Genomic DNA, 15,921 nt, shown 5'->3' on the forward strand with positions numbered 1-15,921 from the left:
GGGGAGGTGTTTGTACCATGTGTGTGACATCAGCTTGCTCTTGAACTTTGAGTTCTTCCAGCCTGAGTGAGGTATTTTGTAGCGCTATCACAGTTAACTTGAATTTCACTGGTCACAGGACACATATGGTTACTGACTGTGGTGCACTGATGGTGAAGTGGAATGTGTTAAGAGTATGTTTTACAGATATTTATTTACTTTACACTAACAACATGGCAACAGTGTCAATGTTTAGACTTTAACTGTAGAAGAAAATAATATAAAGACTTATAGATGAAAATGCTAAAATGCCAAAGATCAGACATATGTGATGTATTCTACAGTGCAAAAAAAGTGATACTTTTGTATCACTTTTTTGCACTGTAGGTGAAAACTGTCATTTTGTACCCTGTGTTTAATGTATTTAAGGATGTGAATGTACATAAATCCATTATTTGTCAATCAGAAGTCAATTGTTAGCATTTTTACTGGTAGCGAGCGTCATATTTGTAAAATCATGAAAACAAAGACAATAAAATTATTGAGATTTATTCGTGTAGTCATGTCATGCTTCTTCCTTTGATAAATATTTTCATTCTATCAATTACAGAATGGCGGGTAAAGGCTGCACTAGATATTCCATGTGATAACTTTGATAGGGTAGTTATCAAAGATTGGTATTCACACTTTACTCTTACATGAATTGCTGATCCATGAAGCATCTTTTGATAACCATCAACATCAAAGCTGAAGATTTGCTGTCTCCTTTTCCTGGTATACTTTTCATTTTTGCAATTAATTGTAACAAAAAGTAATCAACCACCAACAACACACTGACGTAAACACTCATCTTGTATAAAAAGCCTCAAGGTTTTGCAAACGAGTAGATGTCTTTTAAAAGAAAAACAGGTAAACGGAGATTTTAAAACTTGATGCATGCTTAATGATCCAGGTAAGAAAATTTTCTGATTTCTCCATTTCACGTTTGCTAGTCTTGATCTAGCAACCCTGTGAGGCCAGACTCAAGATGTACTTCCTTGTGGCTCACCACAAACTATTTTGTCAACAGAGACTTTCCTGGCCACAAAAATATTTCTCACACTCACAGGCTGTGAATATGTGCGACAACCAACCCCAAATGATCTCTTGGTGAACATTTTAAGCTGGCTACGACATAGCTTTAGCTTGCCAGTAAGAAAAACTGGTTGAAATCTAAGCAAAAGATTTTTAAGTGTCTATTCTTTAAATGATTAGTGATGTGTGGGCTTTCGTCCCAAAAACAAAAATACAAAAAATTACTCTGACCCATGAACATTACAAAATACCTCCTGCCCTCAAAGATTTGTGCCTTTTCCATAAATTGACTACAACAAAGTGGACAGATTGCTAAGTCTAGCTCAGTGTTGCATCAGATAACCAGTCTGGGGCCCAATCAGGACTCAGTAACAAAGGAGCAAATGGTATATTTGAAAGGATTATTCTTCATGTTTGAGTTGTGCTTTCTTGTTTGCTCAACCTGTATGGAAAACCTCAATGTTTCACAAACTAGTAGATGACGTCACTGTGGCTGCTATCTGTGCTTACTAGTCTGATGCAGGGTTCAGCTGCTCTGCAACTGGGCTATTTTTTTTTTATTTTCAGCTTCCTGTTTTATTTTTTAAATTTAAATTTCTAACAACTCAATGGCGTATGCATCAAATATATTTATAGTATCTAACGTAAAATGACTCACTGTGCAAATCATATCAATAATATTGTGACCGATGAATGATTATTAATGTGTAAACTATCACTTTAATATTGCAGTGCAGATTATATTTGTTACTTAAACTTAAACTTCTGGTTATTTTATAATAATACAGCATAATTCATTAGGCTTATATTTTAAATATATATATATATATATATATATATATATATATATATATGTATAGAGAGAGAGAGAGAGAGATAGATGTATAAATATATTCAAAGATAATGTAAAGGAATTACACACATCATATAAACACTTGAATATGTAAAAGTACAACCAAACTGTATTTCAGTAGATGAGTCATCGAGCCGCCCTCTGCAGAGGAGGCACCTTTTAATTCCTCTTCTTGTCTTCAGTTTGTCAGTCTCTGCTTGTTGCACTTTTCTCTCTGTTTTCCCGTATTTTTGCAATTATTTATTCACAGTTTATTTGTAGCTTCCTGCTGTTGTTACTGATATTATCAGCTGATTCTTTGCTGTTTTCAGTCTTGTTTTTGACTCGTTTGACAGCATGTTTCTGTCTGTGGGACTGATGATGCTGACCATCGCAATGGGAGTCATCTCAGGTGAGTTGGGGAATTTTGTATGGACACTTAACAAATACTGTCTCAAACTAAATGTCATGTTTTGCGCTGTGTAGCAGGCAGGAGGTAGGACCCAAACAGTACTCGGAGACTGAGTGATTAACTAAAGGCAGCAGCTTTATTGCTGGAGAATACTCAAACATGAAATACCAGAGAACTAAACTAGAAAACCGTGAACCAGCAAGCTAGCCCAGTACCAGAAACACAGAGGAAAAACAGCACAGTGAGGGTAACGCGTAACACAGAGCATGGAAAAAAACAGGGCTTAAATACACACTGGCGTAATCAGGGAATGGGAGACAGGAGGGAGACACAGCTGGGAGAAATTAGACCTAACGAAACAAGGGGAAGCAAAACTAGAAACACTACCATGAGACAGGGACTTTCAAAGTTAAACAGGAAACACGACAGGCACAGACTTGACACTGAACAAAAACATGGAGCACAGAGACAGGAGTGACATGAGACATGACTGAATGGAGAACAAGATAAATAATAATAATACATAATCAGAGAATATAACTTAAACAGATACAAAACACTAGTTCACTGACCTAGGACAATAAAGGTGTATATTTTGCACACATATAACCTACAGTTTTATATGTCAAGGTTTAAAGAACTTCCTCCACATAATTAAAAGTGATGTTTAAACGAAGTATGTATGATGTATGATTACAGCTATTTTAAATATTCATAAAATTTTAATTCTTTGCATTTTAAAAGGTATCAGCTTGTCCTCATATAACCTAGGTTGGGCCCATAAATGACTGAAAACAAGAAGTGAAATATATATAAATATATACAAACAAACTAAAAGTATATTTTCACTCTAAAATCTGAAAAAAATAGAGCGTTGCAAATTTTCATTCACCCTCCAATAATGTATGTTAGGTGTGAATAGTGAAGTGCTTGCAAACTGCTTGCAAACATATTCAGTCCTTTTCACTTTTATAAGCCACAGTTCAACAGGGTTCACATTTTAATGTTACCTTTGAAAGCAGCGCAGTTATTTAGATGACATTTGTAGTGTCTAAGAATGATTCAGAGTGAATAATAATAATCAATTTTCAGTATAATATACCAGTTTTAGGATGAACACTTTAGTTATCAAACCTGAGGCAAAGGCTCAAAAGTAAGTAAGCTAAATAACTGTTTTTGGTACAGCAGATAAGAGGGGAAGCATACACAGCGTTGTTTCTTTTCCCCTTTTTTTCAGTCGCTTAACCACATGAAGGCAGTCTGTCATGATCGGAGGCAATAAGACGCAGCGTTCTCAGGCACAAACCGCTTTTATTGAATTGTAGCCGCTGCGTACGTGCCAACATCAATTTCTGAAGGAAAACATATACACACCAGTATTGTAGCGACCTCTAGTGGCTGCCCCCATGGTAGCCTTACTAGGACAACATAAACAGATTTCACAACATCTCCCCCTTTAACAAAAGTACTTTAAACATAAAACAGTGTTGTCAGAATGCAGGACATCACAGGGGTAGACTACCCTCAGTCCTGATAAGGGATTATTCTGCCCTTAGAACATAGAAAGGAGATAGCCCTCAGTCTCTGAATCTGAGAGGTACTTTAATCTCCCGCCCCCTGGAAGTCACTCTCACAGGTGTGGTAGGGCGGAGAGGAGACCCCGGGACAGGGACTGGCAATGCCTGCCTTACTGGTGGTTCTTGGGAAGCAACCGCCCCTTTAGTTGGAGTAGTCGGTGTAGCTGGAACAGTGCTCTGCTGCTGCTCCTCAGGATCAGCGGTGCCTGGGACAGGCTGAAGGTGTCGTCTGTTGCGGCGAGTCACGTTCCCATTCGCCATCTCCACCAAGTAGGATCTCGGCTCTTTAGACTTACTGATGACATTGGCTGGAGTCGTCCACCCCTTTTCCCCGTCAAGCTTCACTACAACATCCTGGCCTGGGAGAAGCTCAGGAAGTGGACGAGCTGAATGTCTGCGGTTGTAGAAGAATCTGTAAGAGTTCTTAGCTGCAGCATCCCTTTGGCACACCGTGTCCCTATTGACTGGACTGGGCAGCAATGTCTTGTCAAGTACTGGGATGGTGGTGCGGATTTGACGTCCTGTCATAAGTTGAGCTGGGCTTACACCAGTTGCTGCAATTGGTGTAGAGCGGTAACTCATTAAGGCTAAGCAGGCGTCAGGCTGTTTGAGAATGTACTTGGCCGTTTGGACAGCTCTTTCAGCAGCTCCATTTGACTGGGGGTAATGAGGGCTCGACGTAGTGTGGGTGAAGCCATAACTCAGTTTGAAGTCGTGGAACTCGATCATGTGAACTGCGTCCCATTATCACTGACCAGTTCTAACGGGATGCCCCATCTAACGAACATATGTTTAAGCTTGTTAATGACCTGTCTGCTGGTTGTTGTAGTGAGGGAAGCAATCTCAATGTCTCTTGAAAAATAGTCAACAACGACAAGAAAGTTCTTACCCTCGAGCTCGCACAGATCAGCTGCAATCTTTTGCCAGGGGCCATTGGGCAGAGGAGTAGTCACGAGAGGTTCCCGTCGCTGTGTAGGCTTGTGCTCTCTACAAAAGATGCATGACCTCACCTTGTGTGTTATTTGAAGTCCAATGTTGGGCCACCACACCGTTGATCTTGCGCGCTCTCTACATTTAGTTAGTCCTTGGTGGCCTTCATGTAATTGGTCAAGGACGCTGGGTCTGAGTGCTGTGGGAATTACGATGCGATCGTGGTAGAGCACTAGACCATCTGATTCTGAAAGGTGGCTTCTGGCTGCATAAAAGCCTTGCAGTGGTGAGCTCTTTGCCATTCTCCGAGGCCACCCTTGTCTGATGAAGATGATTGCTTTTTGAAGCTCTGGGTCCCTCTGTGTAGCTCTACGAATTTCCTCCAACTTATGTGACTTGATAGGTTTGCTTGTCACTACGTTGCTCACATATGCCTTGACCTGGCTGTCTGTCTCAGACGGGTAGTATCCATGCAGTGGATGTCTGGAGAGTGCGTCTGCCACCACTAACTGTTTACCGGGAACATGCTCAGCAGTGACATTGAATCGCATCAGCCGCATCAGCAGTCTCTGACATCTCAGTGGCGTTTTATCAAGGTCGTATGAGTTGATCAAAGGCACCAAGGGCTTATGGTCAGTTTGTAGACGTACATGACCCATGCCTTGGATGTAGCGGGCAAAACGTTCGCAGGCCCAGACAGATGCTAAACACTCTTTTTCGATCTGCTAATATCTTTTCTCTGCGTCTGTGAGCGTGCGAGAACAAAAAGCAACGGGCCGTAATTCCCCCTCATGGTCCTGTAACAGTGCAGCACCCAGGCCATAGCTGCTGGCGTCCGCACTGACAACTGTTGGTCGGCCTGCATCATAATAACAAAGTGCTGGTGCAGCCACGACCATTGCTTTTGCTTTGTTGAATGTTTGCTCCTGAGGCTCGCCCCATGCCCATACTGTCTCTTTCTTGAGAAGACTGGAGAGGGGGTGCAGCACCGTGGACAGGCCCGGCAGGAATTTTCCAACATAGTTTATTAATCCGAGTACCTGCCTGAGTTGTTCTACATTGGTGGGGCTGGGCATCCTAGCAATAGCCTCCACCTTGCCATCATCAGGTTTCACACCATCCGCACTGATGATGTGACCAAAGAACTGTAGTTCATTCTTTCCGAAGTGGCACTTGGACCTGTTAAGCTTAAGGCCTGATGCTTTGATTGTGTGTAATACTGCATCTAAGCGTTGGTCATGTTCCTCTTTGTTAGCCCCAAAAACCAGTATGTCGTCCATCACGACGACAGTCCCCTCTAGGCCCTTGAGCAAAGTGCTCATGAGCCGCTGGAAGATCTCGGGTGCTGAAGTTATGCCAAATGGCAGGCGTCTGAAGCAAAACCTGCCCATGGGAGTTATGAACGTGGTTAGTTTTTGGCAGCTGGGGTTCAGTGGTATTTGCCAGAACCCACTGGAGGCATCCAACGTGGAGAAAACTTTAGCCCCTGCTAACTTGGGAGTTATGTCATCCAATGTGGGCAAGATATACCGTTCGCGCTTTACTCCCTTATTCAGACGTTTTAAGTCCACACACACTCTGACCTCATCCTTGTTGCGCTTTGGAGCAGGCACCATTGGTGCACACCAGTCTGTTGGCTCGGTGACTTCCTCAATGATGCCAAGTTTGAGCATGCGCTTTATTTCCTTTTCCACCTTTGGGAGGAGCGGAAAAGGCACCCGGCGTGGGGTGGTTACGCTGTACGGCACTGCATCTTCGGTCAGCTCGATTTTTACAGGTTCACAGTTCAGCAGGCCAGTTTCTCCAAACACATCCTCTGTTAAGTCACCACTGATTTTGTTAACTCTAGCAACTAGTCCCATGCGCTTCGCCACTGTCTTCCCCAGTAGGTTACTTGCGTATTGCCCTTTTATAACTGTAATCCAGTACTGGTACTTTTGGCCTTTGTACACTGTAGTAGCAAGGAATTTACCCATGCACTCGACTTTTCCACCAGGGCTGTACACCGTTGGCTTACACTGGATAAGTTTGGGTCTCTGCTGTAGCTTATTAAAGGTCGTTTCTGTCATAACAGTGGTGTCTGTGCCTGTATCAATTTTGAAATCAACTGGATTGCCATTTACCAGTAGCTCAATGTCCCAGTCAGCATCTGAGCCTGACTCCTCAATGACTGTTGTTTTTGGCTCAGTTACTGCTCCCAGGAAAAGCTCCCCTATGAAGAATGAATCCTCATCTGAATCCACTACAGCCTCAGCCCTGACCTCTTTTAGCATTTTGGTTTTGCATACACCTTCAAAATGTCCCAAATTATTGCGCTTTCTACATCTTTTATTGCGGGCTGGGCAGTTTTCTCTTTTGTCATGCACCCTGTTGCATCTTTGGCACTTTGGTTTACTCTCACTATGTTGTTGCTCACGTACCTGACGAGGTTGGTAGTAACTCCTTCTCGTGCTGTTATAATGCCTCTGTTTCACCTCACTCACGGTGCTTTCCACTCGCTCCGCACTTTGCTGTTTGACTTGTTCGCTCTGGCGTGCCAGTTGAATGGCTCTATCCAGAGTTAAGTCCGCCTCGAGCTGCAGTTTTTGTGAAACATCTTTGTCAATTAATCCAATGACGATACGGTCCCGGATCTGCTCGTCTTTACTGCCGCCGAACTCGCAGTGCTGCGCGAGCTCGTACAGGCTCCGCACGAAAGCCTCGACCGTCTCCCCGGCCCTCTGGCTCCGTTTGTGAAAACAGGCGCGGTCGTGGATAACGTTTCTACGGAGCCCCGCAGGGGACATGGGAGAAAAAAAAAATTAAGACGGACTTTTGCGGGATCTCGCAAAACAAACTCGAGATCTCGCAAAACTTTTAGCCGCATTCTTCGGAGGCCGCCAGTTCGAAGCCAACCGGGAGGTCGAGGCACGATGTGCCGGGAGAGCGGTGTTCCTCCCGGCTGTAGTAGGTCTCGACCTCCCGTTAGCTTCGAGATGGTGGGTGTCAGATCTCCGAAAACGTCGGAGCACTTTTGCAAATATGTGATGTCTTGTAAACCGAGCAGATATTTACGGTGGCCCCTAGAGACAAAGCACGTACAAACTCCAAAACACTTGCAAACTCCAAAACACATGCAAACTCCAAAACACTTGCAAACTCCAAAACACTTGCAAACTCCAAAACACTTGCAAACTCCAAAACACATGCAAACTCCAAAACACTTGCAAACTCCAAAACACATGCAAACTCCAAAACACTTGCAAACTCCAAAACACTTGCAAATTCCAAAACACAACGGAAGTGCTCCAGGACGCTAGGGGCAGTGTTGAGCTTTTGTTACCTAGTAACTACACAAGCCAAGAAGTACCAATGACCGGATTTGGGCTCTATCCCAATTCAGGGTCTGCAGCCTTAAAGGCCACATTTTAAGGACGATTATGTCACAGCGACACGACGAAGGCTGTCCCAATTCAAAGGCTGCTCGAAATGCGGCCCTCAAATGCGTCCTTAATTTCCCTGAATTTTAAGGATGGGTCGGTGTAGCCTTCATGGCCCAACATATCCCAGATTTCATAGCGCGGCCGTGGTGTGGATAATTTTGCCGAAAAAAACGGCGGAAGCGGAGCCGCCAAACAGTAAACTTTCAGAAGTAAGTACTGAATATTATGTCACTTATTTATGCGCAAATGTTTTTATAATGAAGAACATTAAAACATTACTGTTGGCCACATGTCAGCAAAGTTAAGTGACATTAGCGATGTTTGTACTAACTTGGTTTTAAAGCCTTTACTTCAAAATATATGCCGTTCAATAGTTGACTTTAATCTTACAGAGAATGTGATGATTTTATGGATAATTAAAGTCAGTCATATATCCACAAACACAACAAGCTGAAAGTCAGTGATGCTGCTCGGTTTGTAGTCCTGAATATCACGGCACAAGCAGGATTCACTGCACTGTTAATGTTAGCTATGTTATATTGCTGCCTCTGTTCGGTGGTGTCGAGCCAAACGGACTTTAACGTGTGTTTGAACGAGCTGACGGTTCACTCGTTAAGCTGAAAGAAAGATGCTTTAATCACAGGAGTCACACGTGTCCACTGTACCATCTGGGAACTCTTCTTGTTTAGCACTCGTAATAACACAAACACTAAATCCTCCTTCTCTTGTGCTGTTTTGTAGCAGTGTGTACACCTGAGACTGTCACCTGTCTGTCTGTCCTGCACTCTCTCTCTGTTTCTTTCTCTCTGATTGTGGAATAAAAGTATGAACATGTATTTATAAGTTACACTTGTGTTTGAATCCTGCAGCTTATCACACATTTGATTTCCATGTGTGACAACTGCAAGTGTCCAGAGTGAGGACAGACTGAGGGACCCACTGCTGCACATCATCTGTGAGGCTTTGCACCCCTGATGATCCACCAGGACAAACTCAGCAGTGTGTGAGGAAGAGGAGGAGGAAGAGCCAGCAGCAGCTGACAGATGGAGAGAATAGACAGACTGTTCCCTGTTTGTGAAGGACTGCTAGGAAAGTTTAACATAACTAATTGTCTGTCCTGAATCAGTCTTATTAGGTAATGTTCAAATAATGTTATCATCCCAGTGTTTTCAGTGTGGGAGAAAGTACTCAGGGCCTTCAAGTTACACACTATGAAAGGCAGCAACAAGTTTAATATTCAGAAACCTAAAGTATGTATCAGCAGCAGAATGGAGCTAAAAATACATGTTTTGTTTCAGTTCTATGAAGCTTTGAGTATTTTGGATTAGTAGCACTGCTGTGTTTGTTGCATCATATTGCTGTAATTGTTTATATGCTTTATATATTCTGAGGTAAGTTGATCTATAGTGTTACATCATATTCTATAAGGATGTTATGTGTTTGTAGACTTTCTGCCCAGTTTGACCCATTTAGCAGAAGTCAGCCTGTTTAAGGCTCTGATATCTATTCTGTATGACTTAAAGCAGCTATGACATGGTCTGATTTTCTCACCCAATAAAGGAATATTTAATATATCAGTCTACTCTTCATTTTATCAGAAACAGTTATCACAGTTTGTACATTTTCTTTTTATAAATATATGTAAGCAATGAGCCAAATTTAGCAATGCCAACATACTGAAGGAATAACATTTGTCTCTTATATATGATACACCTATATATGCACTGTCAAAGATACTTCTCTTTGAGTGAAGATTTAAGGTGATAAGACATATAGATAACTGCAACTTGAATCTGTACTGAGGCTCAGTATTTGACACAGAGTTCATGTTCACTGCTGTAATAGCTAATAATGATTAATATAATAACTATAATATTGGCCATATTATATTTACATTACCAAAGTGATATGACTTTAGTCTCATGAACAACATTAGCTAATTGTTATTTACTAACTAATCTTAAATGACTGTTCATTACAGAAATGAAGCCCAAAAATCATGTTTTACAGTCCTGTGGTCTCAGCCTCAGATACTTATCAAATCACACAAAGCTCTTGTAGAAACAAACAAACAAATGAACAAAATATGTTCTCCTTCATTTCTGTCAAACAAAGTTGTATGACACGTTTCCAGCGGTTAGTATCATGGTTGCTAGGCAACCTGGGAAGCGCGACGGAGACTAGACCGTCCCATACAGACAAACTTGCCGTTTATTTTGCAAATTGAGCTCAACACTGCCCCTAGCGTCCTGGAGCACTTCCGTTGTGATTTGGAGTTTGCATGTGTTTTGGAGTTTGCATGTGTTTTGGATTTTGCAAGTGTTTTGGATTTTGCAAGTGTTTTGGAGTTTGCAAGTGTTTTGGAGTTTGCAAGTGTTTTGGATCTTGCAAGTGTTTTGGAGTTTGCAAGTGTTTTGGATTTTGCAAGTGTTTTGGATTTTGCAAGTGTTTTGGAGTTTGCAAGTGTTTTGGAGTTTGCATGTGTTTTGGAGTTTGTACGTGCTTTGTCTCTAGGGGCCACCGTAGATATTTGACGTTTACACAGCTACATTCACGCCTCAAAATATCTTAAAAGTTTATTTTGTGACCCAGAAAGAGTAATATTACAACTAAGTAGCTGCCGCCATTGTTTTGCGAGATCTCGCAAAAGTTCATCGTAATTTTTTTTTCTCCCATGTCCCCTGCGGGGCTCCGTACGTTTCTCTTTGGGACGAAGTGCTCATCGAACTTTTTTATAACCAGATCATACTCAAACTGCGGACTTGGCCTGTCCTCTGTAGCAGCAGGAAACACAAATGAGCCATATATTGGTTCGGCATCTCTCCCCATGGAGTAAAGAAGCGAGTTCACCTGCACTTCGCCGCTCTCCATCCCTAGCTTGGACGCCACCCGAAAACGGGAGAATCTCTGCCGCCATATCGGCCACTCTGCTGGCTGTGTAAAGTCGAACGGCTCTGGAGGTCCAAATTTAGCCATTTCTCCGTGTAACTCGGCGTGAAGTCCTCAATTCTGACACCATGTCATGATCGGAGGCAATAAGACGCAGCGTTCTCAGGCACAAACCGCTTTTATTGAATTGTAGCCGCTGCGTACGTGCCAACATCAATTTCTGAAGGAAAACATATACACACCAGTATTGTAGCGACCTCTAGTGGCTGCCCCCATGGTAGCCTTACTAGGACAACATAAACAGATTTCACAACACAGTCCATTTTACTTTCAGCAATTAAAGTAAAAGACATAAAAACCACATTGCCACACTTGGACAAGAGCTGCTTTTACATTAAGGTTTTCTAATTCATACAAATTCTCCCTTGTGTCCTTATGCCACGATTTAACCTCCTAGGACCTGGCGTCCACATGTGGACATCACATTTTGGGTTGTCTAGACCAAAATACAAAATTTTTCTCTACAAGGGCCTGATATCCACTTGCCAGGACATTATACTGCCACTGTTCTATCGAAATTTAAAACGGATGTCCTCACAAAAATCAGGTAATTCTTTGTTTTTACATTCATCAGGTCCCAATCAGCCCAAATAGCAAAGAGAAATCAAAAATGCATGCCATGACAGAGTTCGGGTCTTAGGAGGTTAAGAGGATGTTACGATCCGTGGGGTTAAGAATTCTTCTCTTAAGCGTGGAGTTGGTCCTTTCAGGCAAGATGGACACTGTGGGAGTTTTCAGTGGCGTGAACAATGGCGCATAGCTTCATACTAACCGTGTGTGTTTTATTCTTAGTGTTTACATTTCGCCACCGTGTTAATAGTAATGTAAAGGAGTGTACAGGGATGGGGGTGTTCATGGCGAACCGGATGTGTCGCTATTCTGGAGCCATTAAACACGAACGAGGAAATAAACGAACTTTTTATTGGTAGTTTATTAATAGTTTAAGCTGAGGTCTACTTTAATTGGTGGAAGATTAACATACGAGTTCGAGTCAAAAGATATATTGATATGATAAAAGATTAACTCCCAGTGTGAAATGGAAGTTTTTGTGTCGCAAACAACCCGCTTCAGGACGATGCCCCGTAAATAGACCCTGAAGCAGGTGAAACAACAAGAACAGAAATTGTTCAAATATTCATCACATTTATTTCTGGGGTGTCTGTAAAGCAGCTAATATAAGACACATCTGTTTCACCCGTCAGTCCAGCACCGATTGATCTGCAGCACCGGATCAAATTAGAATAAAAAAAAACGGCAGCGGTCATTTTGAGGTCATTCATTCCAAAACGATCCCGTCATTTGTAGGCCCAGCTCGCTCGCACAGAAAGTCCAATAAAAGTATTTAAAGGGGTTCATATGAGTTTTAGGGAACAGTAACATTGATTTTATGATGTTATATATGTTTTATAATGTCTGACGAAAAGGTAATGGGATTGTTCCTTTGTGTGAACTTACCGAAAAAGAATAGAAATTAAAGTAAACTACATTAAGCAGTATTTTACTCTAAGATCAACAAAACAGGAGCACAAGATAGAAGATTAGTTGTCAATCTCCTTCAGTGGTGCACATTTTGTAACAAATCTGTGGTAATCAAATTCTATATGCTGTACTCCAATGTTGCCTGTTATGGTCCAGTTATTGTTTTGATGTTATCAAAATACTGTTGTTATGTAAATCTGGGGAAGTTTAGACTCCTTCATTTGTACATTTTACAGCAAATTAACAGTACTGTTGCATCCCCTAGATTCCCCTAGTACCAGAAAAGCATCAAAATTATTCAAAAGTACCTTATATTTGTGTTTAAAAACTTCATTGAAATCAGTTGAATTCATTTAAATCTGTTTAAATGTGTTAAAATGTAAGTATGTTTTGCTGATGACGCTTAAAAGCAAGCAAAAAAGACAAAATCTGATAAATGTAATTATTTACAGTGCTTTATAAACTGGGATCATCATTAACATCTTTTACAGCATTTTGCAGATGCCACACATGCAGCTAAACTGTGTTTGTTTAGTTCTGCAAATTAGTTTTGTAAATAAACAAAATGTTTAGTTACAGAACTAAATATGAAAAATCATGTTGATTTTTGTTTTATTTTGCCATCGACAAAGATACTTTCAAGAAAGTGGGAGACAAAGTATTCCTATCTCCAGGCTCCGTGTCTGATCGCATCACCAGCATAACGTGGAAACATGGCCCGGACATCGCTGTGGAGTGGTACGGAGGTGACATAGTTCCGTACCGGGACTTCAGAGGTACGTATGCTCAGGATTTAACATCAAATGCATGCAAGATAGTGGCTTTAGATTTGAAAGATCCTGGATAAATGGGAGGGCTGTCCAGAAGGACATCATGTGTGGAATCTGTGCCAGATCAAGAATATGGATCAATAAGCTTGTGCATCCAAGGTTTATTTCGAAGATATATTTTTAAAAAAAAAATCTTGATCCCCAAAATGAAGTGGGATCAAATATAGCTAAATGGACTTATCTGAAAGAATTGCTAACTTTATGCTGCACAGATAATTGAATTACCTTGGTTCATTACATATATTTACTAAAAATCTATTAAAATAATTATCTAATTGGTTAATTATGTAACTGTGATGTTTTTAGGTCGGTGTGAGGTGAGTACTTCCACTGGAGCGCTGACCCTCTCAAACCTGACTGTAAAGGACAGCGGCATCTACACAGCAGAGATCGACAACAGGCACATGAGTCCGACTAAAATCACTGTTATCTGTAAGTGGAGGAAATCAGACAGAAGTTTGCTTTGAATCATTTTTTCACCATATTTAAAATAAAAAAAACTTGTTTGTTTGCTGTCTTTAATTATCAGCTGCTGTCCCCAAACCCACTGTCTCCAAATTGTGCAACCCTGAGATGACCATCTGTACTCTCACCTGTGAAGCCAGCATCACAGATGACACCAAACCAGTCACCTATTCCTGGATGATAGGTGATAGCCAGACAGCTCAGCCTTCAAGCAATCAGCTCAGAATAGCAAAGGTACAAACAGGATCTGATTGTTCACATAACACGTCAGCTGCTCATTTTTTGTCTGCTTAAATGTATCAACTTGCTGTCATTTACCTGATTAGCCATGCGATTGGCTAATCAGGTAAATGCATTAACAAGAAGTTGAACAGGCAGAGGCTATATAACCCAATCTAACGCTAGCTTGAATAAAAAGTGAATAATGCAGAGCTGTCCAAATTGAGTGATGTTTTGTTAGACATACAGTATATTAATACACCTCACAACAGGCACATAACAGTAATGGATAGAAATGGTCAGTCTCACACACTTTTATTTTACATTTCTTGTAAATTCAGTTACAATACTGTTGATATTTTGATTCTTTACAAATAAAAAAACTGTCCTGTAATCTGATGTAATGTGTTTTGTTTATGTGCGTCTCTGTTTTTTCCCTCTTCATTTTTAGAACGGTACAGAGTGGTCTGGAAAACCGATCAGCTGTCAGCTTGAAAACCCAGTCAGCAGTGAACACAGTGATGACATCATCATCCCATTCACAAGCAGTTAGTTATCACACCAACACATGTGCATCATTCTTGTAAACATTTACAGTTTTATTAATTTATTCTTTCTTTGTTGTAGGAAATTTTCCTGTTATGTTCATGCGATTAGTATTTATTGTGTTGCTGATTGTGGTGGCCCTGTCTGGCTTCTTTATTTGGCACAAGCACATAAAAACAAATACAGGTAAGAATCCAGAAAAAGATTACAGTTACTCTGCCGTCCTTTTTTTAAAAAATTACATTTTATTTATTTATTTTTTTGCATACTTTTTCTTTTTTTATTAAAATTTCAACTTATGAGATTCTTTATTTTATTCTTTTATTTTACTTTATGTTTGAGCATCAAGACCCGACCACAGAGACACTGATTACATCAGAGACAGCAGGAAAGAGGACAAAGAGGAGATAAGGTGGAGATTTTGTGCTGAAGTTGGTCTAAAACTGCTCAGATTTAAAGATCAAATCTATTAATAACACATATATCCTAAAAAATGTACATCTTTTGTACAGTTATTATATTTTTTATGTTTTTTTCTATGGTAGATGTTGAACAATATCAATAAAGCTATTTTATTTTCATTACATAGAGGACACATGCTCAGCCTGAGCGACCTGTGATGAAGTCAAATGAATTCTGAGTCATTGTTTCAATCGATCTCTCAGTGAGACGGACTACAGGTGGGACTCACAGGGTATGGGAAATGAATTTTCGGTTCTTTGTTGAATGTATTCATGAATGTAATCCTTGTTTACATTGTTGTGCTGCTGCAGGCGAGTATCATTATCTGTCCACCAGAGGTCGCCATACACTCAGATGGTTCAGCTTTTACTCGTGAATGGTCTGTGTCAAAGGAAAATCGTGTATATGTGATCAGCTATATGAAATGTATCTTTTTATTTTATCATTAAGCACATGTCTATGTGACTTTTCACCTAGTAACTTGTGTGATGAACTTATGCAGATACTAACCGCTTCCTGTTTAAAGAACATTTAGATGTAGAGAAGTGAAACCTCAGCTCTTTTGCTAGAACATACAAATGTAGAGAAAAGGGGAAAAACCCGCTGTTTTGAGTGACGTTGTTATCTTTGTAACACACACAACACACACACACACACAGTACAATCTTGTATAAATAAAGGATGCAGACAGTCATGAGGCGCAGATCCTGCGTTTCATGGCTGCCCTCGCGAGTTAAAGAAAATC

The 15,921-nt window shown here is 40.8% G+C and overlaps 1 long non-coding RNA gene and 1 other non-coding gene across 3 annotated transcripts; both read left to right on the plus strand.

Annotated features, from left to right (window-relative positions):
* The first annotated feature begins 8,130 nt into the window (after positions 1 to 8,130).
* Positions 8,131 to 9,142, plus strand: LOC112843891 (uncharacterized). The gene is made up of 2 exons (XR_003216437.1): positions 8,131 to 8,435; positions 9,096 to 9,142. It is a non-coding gene; the product is annotated as an uncharacterized LOC112843891 (long non-coding RNA).
* A 5,486-nt stretch (positions 9,143 to 14,628) lies between these two features.
* LOC102078748 (uncharacterized) lies at positions 14,629 to 15,634 on the plus strand. Of its 2 annotated transcripts, none has more exons than XR_002058361.2 (4): positions 14,629 to 14,716; positions 14,796 to 14,900; positions 15,057 to 15,126; positions 15,304 to 15,634. It is a non-coding gene; the product is annotated as an uncharacterized LOC102078748 (transcript). The 2 variants fall into 2 exon arrangements; XR_003216438.1 differs by having other exon boundaries at positions 15,064 to 15,126.
* Positions 15,635 to 15,921: the final 287 nt, after the last annotated feature.

This window comes from Oreochromis niloticus, linkage group LG23 (genome assembly GCF_001858045.2).
Source record: "Oreochromis niloticus isolate F11D_XX linkage group LG23, O_niloticus_UMD_NMBU, whole genome shotgun sequence".
In the NCBI taxonomy this organism is placed as follows: domain Eukaryota; kingdom Metazoa; phylum Chordata; class Actinopteri; order Cichliformes; family Cichlidae; genus Oreochromis; species Oreochromis niloticus.